Source organism: Coturnix japonica, chromosome 1 (genome assembly GCF_054131305.1).
Source record: "Coturnix japonica strain WE chromosome 1, WE-NBRP24, whole genome shotgun sequence".
Classification (NCBI taxonomy): Eukaryota; Metazoa; Chordata; class Aves; order Galliformes; family Phasianidae; genus Coturnix; species Coturnix japonica.
The window spans coordinates 161,545,848-161,558,066 of record NC_140663.1 but is presented as its reverse complement, the minus strand read 5'-3'; the positions used below and the strand labels follow the sequence as shown (position 1 = coordinate 161,558,066).

Below are 12,219 nucleotides of genomic sequence, written 5' to 3'. Positions count from 1 at the left end.
CAGCTACACAACTTCCACACTATGTCAAAAACGTGAACTCTAACGTGAACTTCAGAACTCTCGCTGCTGGATACTGTGGACAGAGTAAGGTAAACATGCAGAACAGCCTACAGTAATTTATACAGAAGTGAGACTTTATGAAAAATGATATATGTAACTGCTCAGAAAATTTGAACTCTAGTGTTTCACTCATAGAGCATTAAAGAAATCCTGAAACAGATTTTTATAGAGCTTACATTCCTGAGAAAGCAGATAAGAGTCGAAGATAAATAAATAAATAAATAATCTGAGAAAATAAGCATGTCTTAAATGCAAATTGTTCCTGTGTATGCATAGTATAATAGCTGGGTTTTAAATTCATTTCTATCAAAGGTTAAACTAAATTCAAGGTTAGCACACAACTGCAAGTATGACAAAAATATACTAAGTTGCTTCTCAGAGATAGCTGTCCTGTAGAAATTTGAGACAGACCTGATACATTGTAATATGATAACATTCCAACAAACTAGAAATGCTGGCAGTGGAGTAGATGTGCCTTTAATATGTTTATTGTCTTGACAGCTTTGGTGCAGCCCAGTAACTGAAATGTGCAGTCCGGGCCATCAGTAAATATAAATCAGTGTCATCACACAAGTATACATTTCTGCATTTATATTATTGTGCAAAATGTGGTGTTTCATTCTTTCATTTTTACATATAATTTTATGAGTAAACTAAAAGCATTCCAAAATGTCAGTTCTTTAGTACTGTTGATGGCATCATCACCATAGATGCTACTGGTATTATATTATTAATGCTAATTAATTATTAATGCCTCTGGTTGGAGGCCTGTTGTTAGCGGTGTTCCCCAGAGGGGTCGGTGCTGGGTCTGGTCTTGTTCAACAACTTCACTAATGACCTGAATAAAGGAATAAAGTCTAACCTCTGTAATTTTGCTGATGATACACAGCTGGAAGGAGTGGCTGACACACCAGAAAGCTGTGCTGCCATTCAACAAGACCTGGATAGACTGGAGAGTTGGGCAGGGAAGAACCAGATGAGGTTTAACAGCAAGTGTAGAGTCATGCACCTGGGGAGGGATAACCACATGCACCAGTACAGGTTAGGGGATGACTTGCTGGAGAGGAGCTCTGCAGGGAAAGAACTGGATGTCATGGTGGACAACAGGTTGTCCATGAGCTAGCAGCGTGCCTTTGTGGCCAAGAAGGCCAATGGGATCCTGGCCATTAAAAAGAACATGGCCAGTAGGTCTAGGGAGGTGATCTTCTCCCTCTATTCTGCCCTGATAAGGCCACATTTAGACTTCTGTGTCCAGTTTTGGGCTCCCCCTCTGAAAAAAGACCAGGATCTCCTAGCAGAAGTTCAGCAGAGGGCTATAAAGATGTTAAGGGGCCTGGAGCATCTCCCTTTTGAGGAAAGGCTCAGTCACCTGTGGCTGTTCAGCTTGGGGGAAAGAAAACTGAGAGGTGATATGGTATATGCTTCTACTAAATTCTAATTGGAGGTGGGAGGCAAATGGATGAAGCCAAGCTCTTGGTGGTGCATAGTGACCTATCATCTTTACAAGATGTAAAGGCCTAAAACTTGCACATAGGAAATTCTGTACTAACATGCAAAAGAACTTCTTTATGGTAAGGGTGCCCAGAGAGGTAGTGGAGTCTCCTTCTGTGGAGATATTCAAGATCTGTATGTATGCCTACCAGAGCAACCTATTATATGGGACTATGGGGCCTGCAACTAGATAACTGCAGTTTTGTAGTATAGAAGGAATCCAATCTAAATCTCCTCTGGCACAACTTAAGACTATTTCCTCCAATCAAATAAGACTTATTTTTATGCCAAAAATTTGTAAAAATAAACCACAGAGAGCAGAGGACCATATTTGTCTAGGATAGTTGCTACAGACAGCAGGATTTTTCCAAAGAGCCTATGTTTGAGGGGTAGCTAAAATAACAATGTGGCAGTGATATGTGAGTCCATGAATTCAATGATCCAGTCTGTTTCTGAAAGTCGTTAGGCCCCATCTCCCCACATCTTCCAAGGAGAGTATTTGTAATGCGTTAAATCAAGCACATATAACAAGCCAGATGACAGTGCAGAAAGTTATGTGTTCGTGTCTACCTAAACAAGTACACCAAGAACTGTTTGCAAAAAGGAAGTGATCACCAAGATAAAAGATTTAAGTTATGCAGTTTTCTTGCAGATTGAAACCAAAACATTTTAGTTCAACACTCACATTTCCTCAGTGATTTCTTGAGAAGTTCAGAAAAGCATGAAAAATCAATTACAGCTGGTTTAGATCTCAGTATTATGTTTTAATAGGAGAAAAAAAAAAAAAAACAATGGCCTGCAGCAGTAAACGGTGAAGTAGCTCCAAAACCAGACGAAACAGAGCACAAGAACCCAGCAGTGCAGCTGCTGCAGCAAGCATAGCTGATAGCCACGTGGTTCTCACTATAAAGCTGGTACCTCCACACAGCTCAACATTATGTGAGGACATCAGGCTGTGATCACCACTGCTCCACACCATGGAACACGGGAAATTTGCAGTCAGATTCTGTGGTATTCAAATAATCCTACAGTAACTGTCTGGGACTGTGTGGCTGAACTATACATAAAGAATCCCTTACCTGAGTTCTGATGAAGTGATCTTAGATACCCAATGTGGATGTTTCAGAGTGACTTCTGAGCAACACTTAACAGCTGGAGAAAAAAGCTGGCCAAAAATAGGCCAAGCATTTAAATGTTCATCAGAACTGCTGCTCTCCAGAAACCCAGAGGTGTGAGGATCTTTCCTCTGAAAGTGAAAGCAGTAGGTGCCTCACAGGAGGACAAGAAGAAGGAGAACTAGCCCTGCTGAGAGTTAGTTCTCAACCATTTGATGAGTTTTCCAGTGAAACAGGAAACTGAGACTATCTGTAAACCACAGTGCAGAAATTAGAAGAGCTCTGCATTAGCAAACAAACTGAACATAGGAACAATGTGGTTATTAAGCAGAGGAAAAAAAAAAATAGCATAAATATGGATTATGGCTTGACTGCAAAAGTTGATGCCATTTAGAGATACCCAGCTTAATCGGTAAGTTCTGCTCTCTGTAAAGCAGTATGCATTTAGTCTCATAGCTATCTCTGGGCTAAAGGCAGCAATACAATTTCTGGTACCTGAGCTTGTCTGCATCGCCCATGGCAGCAACATATTGATCTGTGCAGGCTTGCTTGTACAAGAGTTCATGAAATACCTGGCAATCAGTTATTTCTCATGAGGCCCTGGTGAGAAACTACACCAAGGACAGGATAGGAACAAAGCTTTAGTACAGAAAATACATTTCAGGATAAATATACCAGCTGCAATACAAGATCAGAAGTGGTCAGTCCAGAGTGGAGACAACATGGTTCTCCAAAGTGGAGCAAGTTTCCCCAGTGATTTCCTTCCCTTCATCTTTATTTTAATTGTGTTTTGTTTGAATTAGTAAAATCATTCTGATTTTGATTCTGAAATACAAGGGAAAACAGATATCCTCTGTGGCCACATAGAGGCACTTTACTGTGTTGTACACAAAAGATTATCATAACAAATGCGTTAAGTCTGTTGGTAACCCTGACACGCATTTTGCAGATTTAGAATGATGTATTTATGTTATTGTTTGTTTTGGATGTTAACAAATAATTAAGTATTTGTCTATGTTCAAATGTCTAAAGCAGACAAAAATGATCAATCAATTTAAAACAATCAACAATCAACATATACAAGGAAAGATGCCACCTCACAGTTTAAAAAATAAGCCTGATTCCATCACCACAAGGACAGCTAAGGGAATCAAAATCCTATCCTTTAAGCAGAGACTAAGAGAAACTGTCCTGTTTACCCAGACAGAATCAAAGAGAAGATAGCAGAGTACAGGTAAGATTATTTTTTGAAAATCTAATAACTGGATGTGCACGGATAGGAAAGAAGAGCTATTTAAAATACTAGAGGATGTGAGCATATAAATACATAAGTTTAAATTTCCCAGAATAGTGAATGAATCAAAAAAGCAGTGAGGTTCCCAGGCAGCCTTCCAAGAGTAGAAATGAGTAAAGTATTGGCTTTGGAGACTGATCAGCTTTTATCCAAAGAAGGATCTCACAGCCTCTGACATCAGAGCACTGCTCTGTTCCTGGAGATCTTTTCCAACCCAGCAGTGCACAGCCAAGCCCTGGAAATCACTTGGGACATCTAAGCTGACAGCATCTAAATTTGAGTATCTAGAAACTGGCAGCTAGGAAAGGTGGGGAAAAGCTCTCAACACTGAAATTTATATCTGCCCTCTTATCTGGTGGTAACTGAGTTCATTGACCTGAAGACATACCCAATTTCTCCTTCAGAACTGGATAAAATGAAATAATCTTCCATTTGTAGTTTGGGAATGCCTCAGTGGTGGCAACAAAGCTTTATTTTAAAAGAGAGCTCACTCATGCATCTCGAATTTGCGAAGTGTGTGAGTATAAAGCAAAAACAGATGCTTTTTTTTTTTGGCATTAAGTCAAAAATGTTTTAGTGTAGTCTAAAACAGAAGATCACTCCCACAGCAGTGTGTAATATGATGATCTGGCTTTTAGAGAATGATGATATGAACAAATTGCAGGCTCAGTACATTATCTAGTAACCTAATATAGATAAGTTTGTCCAGTCAGCTGGCAGGGAATTTCAATGTTGATGTTGATTTTGTTGTGTTTGCCTTGTGCCCAGACATAGCACAGGACTGCCTGATTTCAAGCAGGAAGCTAAATATTTTGTAGTAGGTATTTGCTTGTTATAGTTGCGGAAAATTATCAAAACTAAGATAAGGGTACTTCACCTGCACCTGTTAGAAGGAGTCAAGTAATCAGCAGCAGTCTGCAAACACATAACACCATCTAAATGAACAGGCCGCAGCTGCAAAATGAGGACCTTTAATTTATGTTCTGACCTACGGAACATATATATAACCTACACTGATAGCCAGTGCTACATGTGGAAACAAAGGAGAAGCCCTCTTCAGTGCCATCCTCCCTCTCTGAAGTGCTCTGGAGTCTGGCTGCCTCAGAGACAAAACTATCAAGGCCAAGCACATAACATCAGATTTACCACAACGTATGCCTAACGTTTGACCAGTATGAGTGGTTAGTACTTGGTATTTAGATATTTAGGTGTTATAGCAGACAAGTAAAATGTTCCTTGGCCTTTTTGAACTGCAGAGACTTTCTAATTGTCTTGGAAATTTCCTAGGACAGTCATTCACAGTTCCCAGATAACAAGAGTCGCAGTACCTAATGCCTAGCCTAGAAACATAGTACAATACTTGTTACAAGTTACAGACTTGCCAGAACACCTGAATGGCTAAAAGACTGACTACTTTTCATACTTTATTACCTAAATAGAGTTCTATAGGATATTTTTGACGAAACAGTAATGCAGAAAAGCATGGAGAAAATAAAGCCATCTACAATTTCCTACCCATTAGCACCAGTTGGTAGGGACTCTCTACTCCATGTGGCAATCCTGTACTCTTGAAACGTTTGGGGGAGGGCCCTTTTTAGGTCAAAAAGGCCTGAAGTAATGACAGTGAAGTTGCACAAAAATCCTACTTTTGTAGCATAAAGTTACTCTCACAGTTTTAATGCTGTATACCTTCACTACTCCTGTTAAGGACAAAGGAAATCACTAAGAAAATACAGGGAATGACTTGCAGGTAGCATCGTGTTCCTCCTGCAATACAGTTCCACATTACAGGCAATAAAATGTTTCTGCAGAGTAAAAAGAGTGTCTTCAGCAATGGACACAGTAGTGAGAAAGGCACCAAGAAGATCTTGGAGGTCTTTTCTAACCATGATGATTCCAAGACACTGTGACTCATAGTGCTGCTCATCTACCTGACACAGAGTATTTTTTTAGGCCAACTGATAAACCCCCCTAAAGCAATTGTTACAGGGCTGAACTTTATTTTCAGTTACTGATGTTAATCAGAAGTAAACACACTTACTGCCTTCTCTCCTGGCCCTCTAAGCTGGCTCCTATTTAAATGCAGCTGGAAGAGGCTCTTAAGATCAGGACATGCTTAAAGAAGTATGGACAGAGTATGACAGCCATCTGTGCCATTTGTCAGCCAAAACTGAAGACAAATGGCGTGGCATTTTCTGTCTGACTAGCATGCTTTTAACAAGATAATTTATCTATATGAACATCTCCTCTGTAAGCAGGAGGGTTCATCTCTAAACTGAGACACACTATGCTGAAAATTTACGTCTGGGAATGCCAAATGTTGCAGAAGCAAGAAAATTAATACACAGGCTTGGCTGGATTCAGGATTTAAATGGCGAGGAGAAAATTTTTTCAAAGCTGAGAATAGTTAACTCCTTTGCAGTTGCTGCAAATCAGTATGAAAGCATGGAAATACAGCATGTTTAGCAGCTGTTATTCATGACAACAACTGTTGTTTAAAAATATTCTTAGGACAGCTCTGCCAAGATTTGGCATGCACAAGATTTGACATCTCTTCCATTACTCCTGTTGCTTCACAACATGCCCAATTAGATATTTTGTTTTCTAAGCAGTCATTTCAGTGCTGTTTTTCCTAATTAAGAATGTTAGAATGGTGAAAGATGGAAATGAGCAGGAATCTTTTAGCACACGAAACAGAAATAGCATTATTCACAAGCAACTATATTAAGCTACAGGAGTATCATAAAGAAGCATCCATGAGTGTTTGCAGAGTGGTTGGAACTAGTTGATTAAGCAGCAGCCTATTAGTGAAAATTATGATTAATGAGAAGCTTACAACAACAAAGCTCTCTCTGCAAGTACTGCAGGAGAAAGGAAGAAGGAAAAGAGAAGTGTATTTCAGATTGGAGTTGTTAAATTAATAACTAAGGATCGAAGGTCCACTGAAAGGCTTTTTAGAAGATTTGTATATTCTAAATTTTAGAGACCAAAAAGAACATGGACTCTGTTCTCCTATTTCCAGGTGTTTTGTGGTTTTACAACATGGTAAGGGAGATGATAGAGATTGAGACATAGGGTGTCAGGCAGGAGCCCCCAAGATCAATACTTTCAGTCACATCAGAGCAATTCCATTATCTCCCATATAGAGCAGGCTGCTGCCTTTTACATCCAGCTATAACACTAATGCATTAGAGAAAGAGATGTGGTCATTCTCATTTATTATTTATAACACAGAGCACATACAACTTGGCTGACATCATCCTCATCAGAGCTCATGAGAAAATGAAATAAATCACTTTTTGTGGCTTTTAGGAAAGATGAAAAAGCCCTTTCAGGTCTAATAATCCATTTTTCTGCAGTAGAGTGCTCTGTAACATATATAGCCAAATAGTTTATTGCATATAATTGTGTATGTCCCAAGCTGATGACTTGACTGTTGTTTGGAGGAAGTCCCAATGTGTACATATACAAATGCTGGATAAACATCAAACAACCAATACAATTTAAAGGGGTGTGTTCAACACTGACAGACCTACATCTGTCCAGAGCAAACTAAAAATCACTTTAAGTTCTTCAGCTCTGAAGTCTGCTTTGTTCTAGTGGATCAGCACTGTTGTGGGCACAGGACTGCTGGCCTAGCCAAAGCCTATATCAGGAGACAGGCTTCCGGTGCCAGACCAACATGAACATGACAAGGTCAGAATTACTTGTTAGTGCCTGAAAAGGGTCCACATCACTCTACAGTGCAAAGATCACCTTACAGCACACCACCTGCTCTGTCTCTTGTCAATGAACAGGTCTTGCCAGAGACCATGGCTCAATATGCTCACGCTGGTCCCAGTCTAGGCATGAGCTTGGCTGTGCCACCAAGCACAAAGGAGATTACTAAGGGCTTGGGCAGGTTTCTCTTCCCTGTCTTTCTTATTTTGCAGCCCAGGTATGGTCAGTGCCTCCAAATCCAACCTCGGGGAATAGGAGAAATGTGAGATGCTGTTTGGGAACTGAGGCAGGACAGGGCTACTGCCGTTACAAAAAATAATGACGGTAGATCAGAAGTGGTAATTCATGCAGCAGTTGGCCTGAGAGGGAGAAAAACAATTATATGGAAGAAAGAATTAAAAAAGGAAAGATTCAGATGGGGCAGTTTATGGGGGAAGCGCAAGTGGTAACGGAAAGGATTGAGAGCACAAAGCTCCAATCCTCCTCCTGTCCCATGGGGTTTCCAGACATCTCCTGACATTTGCAGCTTTTTCATAGTGTGATTTTATGCAAGAAGACGACAGCTGGTGCCTGCTTGTAAAGCATACCAGACCACTCTGAACCTGCTGTCATGTTCTCGAAGATCTCAGTTTACACTGGTTAAAACGTGAATGTGATTTTTATGTTAATGTCGCAAAGCTTCAGCATGTACCACATATAACTAGCAAATATGCAGCCAGGCATATTAGCTCATCCTAAAATAATTACATGAGGCATAAGCTACTTCAATAAAAGCTTTAACTAAAACTGGTAATGTAAATACTAACATTACTATTTCCTTCTTTGTGGATGCCCAGGGATAAACTCAGGCCTTAGCTATTTTCTGCCATCTGTCTCATTTCAGATAGGTGAAATACGGCCTCAGGAGATATGGCCTAAAACTGGAATGTAGAAGTTCCATACCAATATATGGACGAACTTTATGGTAAGGGTGATGGAGAACTGGAACAGGCTGCCCAGAGAAGTTGTGCAGCCTCCTTCTATGGAGACAGTTAAGACCCATCTGGACACCTACCTGCATGACCTACTGTAGGGAAGCTGCTTTAGCAGGGGGTTGGACTCGATGATCTCTTGAGGTCCCTTCCAACCCCTGCAATTCAATGATTCTGTGTTATGCAACTAGATATACTCTCTGTAAGGAAAAAGTTGCTGAACCTTACAGGTAAGAGGAGCCTATGCATATTCATCCCCTCCTGAGAGGTCACCAGAGAAGCTCACAACAGCTGTTCCACCATGTCCTGAGTGTAATCATCACCCATCTATTTTGGTTTCATCTTGGTGGAGAAAATTTCTATAGGTAAGCTTAAGGAAAACAGTTAAGCCTCATTTATTTCTGGGCCAACTTAAAGATTGTAGGGTTTTTTGTGCATGGCTACATTTAGGTCTTCATAGACAGACTGAAATCTTCCTTACACAGCTCTGGATAAAAATTCCAAAGAATAACTGTTGAAATGGCCAAAAAAACTAGGAAAGTGCTAATAAATTAGACCACTTTGTTTAAAGATTTAGTTCAAGACAGCCAAAATGCATGTATAGCCATTAGTAACACAGTGATGTGAAAAACTGGAATATGAGTAACAGAAAAAAAGCTGCTGCAACAAATTAACATGCACCTTGTATTTCTTAGTTGAGGCAGAAGTAATTGCTGGACTGCATAAGTAACAAAAATTACTGCTGAACAATTCAATACTTATTTCTACAAAGATTAAATCTTCCCAAATATCAAATACTTGGAAATCTGACATGCATACTTAAGAAAGTGATGGAAAATGCATTTCCATTAATTTCCATTTAATGCATTTCCATTTCTGTGCATTATCCTAAGAGTTTAAACAAACTGGGCAGCTAGACACTTAATGTAAAATTTCTTCAAGAAAAAGCGCATTTGGATTACAAAAACCTACACTATCATATACTTTAATGTAAAATGTAATGCAGTTGTTTCAAAGCCCCGGTCACTGTGAGCGCAATGACCTCTAGCTCATTTTAGGTATGTGGTCTGTCAGTTTTCTGGGAATCGCTCCTGTGCTTCCACTGACTACATGGAGCCTCAAGCAAGCATGATCTTGGGCATCTGAGGTCCTTCGTTTTATTTTTGTATGAATCTTGGCCTGTTGCCCTGAAGTCCATAAAAATTCATGTCTGAGAAGCTGGAAAACAATCAAGTAAAAGGTTCAGAGAAAGAAATGCTTTTCCAGTTGGCCCCAAAAATGCCAAGTCCACCCCAGTGTAATTCTACTGAAAACAATGGAAGTACACAGGAGCTGAACTTTTCCCACTGCCTTCACACAACAGTAAGCAGCCTATAAAACAATTTTATCTAATTAAATTATGTCATGGTCCTGCACGTTTTCTGTGGGAACAGAAATTCTCTACGTGGGACTGGCTTTTTGTATTCTGTTTGTATTCGTATAACCTGCACAATGACAAAGCAAACGATTACTCTCTTCATCTTTGAAAATTCTATTTCTAACCAGAGATGCTACATAGTGTTGGTGACAATCCTTGCATAGGAACGAAAGGGACAAGAGCAAACACTGGCAATGCCACAGCCTCAGTATTCACATTTCCTTCTGGCCACTCCTTAGGTAATGATGTTTTTCAATAAGCTAATTAAGGGCTAAACTGGGCCTCTTATAATTCAGTTTTGGTTAGCAAGCAATAAGAATTTGCTTTGCAAATGAATTGTCACAGAGCTGTGAGGTGAGGACAACACCGAGAGCACCGATGAGAAAAGATCCCTGTGGGTTTCTCAGTGAATGGGCGGCATGTCCCCAGCATGACAGGGTCAGAAGAGAGTATTTACTTCCCAGCATCAGCGGCTCTGCCAGGTCCCAGAAGAGATGCACAGAAGATGATGACTCCTTACATCACCTACTCACCCTCCCTGACACGCCAGCAGGGCTGCTCAGCACATCCCCCCCTTCTGCCACCTCCCTGATGCTGGAGTGAGATCTCCCTGGGGGTCCTGCAGCAGCTGGTGAGTACCAACGTACAGCTGCAGGGGCCATCAAAAAGATGGAAATCTTCGCTTATGAACAACTCAGCACAGCCCTACACATACTCAGGCAGATTAAAGCAGAAACAATATTCTTATAAAGAATGAGGAAGATACTCATGACTTAGTTTTTCACACTGCTGCACAGACAATTTTAACTGTAATGAAAAAATAATAATTAAAAAAAAGCCTGGATACCAAACAATTTCCTCAGAAACAGATTGCAATAAACTTGCCCACAGCTTTTGCTTTCTGAATTTGATTTGAAAGCCGGCACTAAAGCCAAATCTAAAGCTTGATTTAGGTCCTGGGAGCAGATGGGGAACAAAAGGTATCAAATCATCTGCCAGGAAACAAAACACTGCATTTCCATAAGAACAAATGTTTGCATTTAAAAAAGCATATATCTACCTCAGCTAGAGAGAGAACAAAAGGCAGGAAAATGTTCATTCCTGTGAATAATAATCATACTTGGCGCACTCATAGAGCTGCATTAGGATCCAGCCTCCCAAAGGTACCATGTTAAGCTCTTGGAATTTCATACGCTTTCTACAACTGCATACATAAGGAAAATTAAGAACAGGGCACTGTGTGCGAAGTAAGGTTGCATAATGAATAATTGTTAGATTTCTGAAAATTAGGTCAGCCACTGTAGCATGAAATAATGTACTGTGTCCCCCTGTGCCTGAAGGCAGCACTGAGCTCCAAAGGCCGGTGCAGAAACAGGGTGGTACTGCAGCACTGCACGGCTGCAGCGGGGAGCCCGGGTGAGCCATCCGGAACAGAGAACATGTTCCTATGCAGAGCCCTATGTTTCACCCACCCTGCCAGCGTACTGCAGCTCATGAGTCACCCGAAAACCCTGTCAAGATGCAGGAAATGCTGCTATTTGGCTCGATGCACTATTATGTGAGTGCTAAAAGCACCACAATATCAGTGAAATACCTCCCAAAGCATCAGGATGCCCGTAAAACATCTCCCACAGAAAGATACAGAGACCGCTGGATCTGCAATTGAGCTCATACTTACAGCATCGGCTGGGACAAAGCTGTGTGTTTAACTATTCCTTCATAAACTGCTTCCACATGCTTGTCTGCTCATTGTGCCATTTCTTCCACTGGTTGCTTGTGTTTGACAGCATCTGGACCGCAAAATGATCCTTCTTCCTCCTCTTGCAAAATCAGCAAGCTGCGGAGGGATGCGTGACCACTGCTGCAGCCTCTGTGTCTGGGAGCAGCCCAATGCAGCAGAGCTCTGGCTCCCCCTTCCCAGCCTGGGTTTTGCTTTTTTTCTTTTAAAGAGATATGATCCGACCTCATGTTTCAGCAGCACAATGCAAACTGCAGGCATGGGGGAGTTGACTAATACAGGACGATATTACAGATACAGACTGCCAACACTCGTGGCATACCTCGTAATTGAAGCAAATACATCCTGTAGCACAGCTAACTTGGAGTTTTGTTCTCTTTTGTTCCATTCTCATCTACTGCCACCATTTTGCT

At 40.8% G+C, this 12,219-nt stretch overlaps 1 protein-coding gene across 2 annotated transcripts in view; it reads right to left on the bottom strand.

Annotated features, from left to right (window-relative positions):
- The window catches only part of SACS (sacsin molecular chaperone), a 57,987-nt gene extending 46,041 nt beyond the window's left edge, over positions 1 to 11,946 (bottom strand). For both annotated transcript variants that reach the window (XM_085555573.1, XM_015852084.3), the window contains exon 1: positions 11,747 to 11,946. The gene's annotated coding sequence lies outside the window, so the exon portion shown is untranslated. The remainder of the gene's footprint in view (positions 1 to 11,746) is intronic.
- Between the last annotated feature and the right edge of the window lie 273 nt (positions 11,947 to 12,219).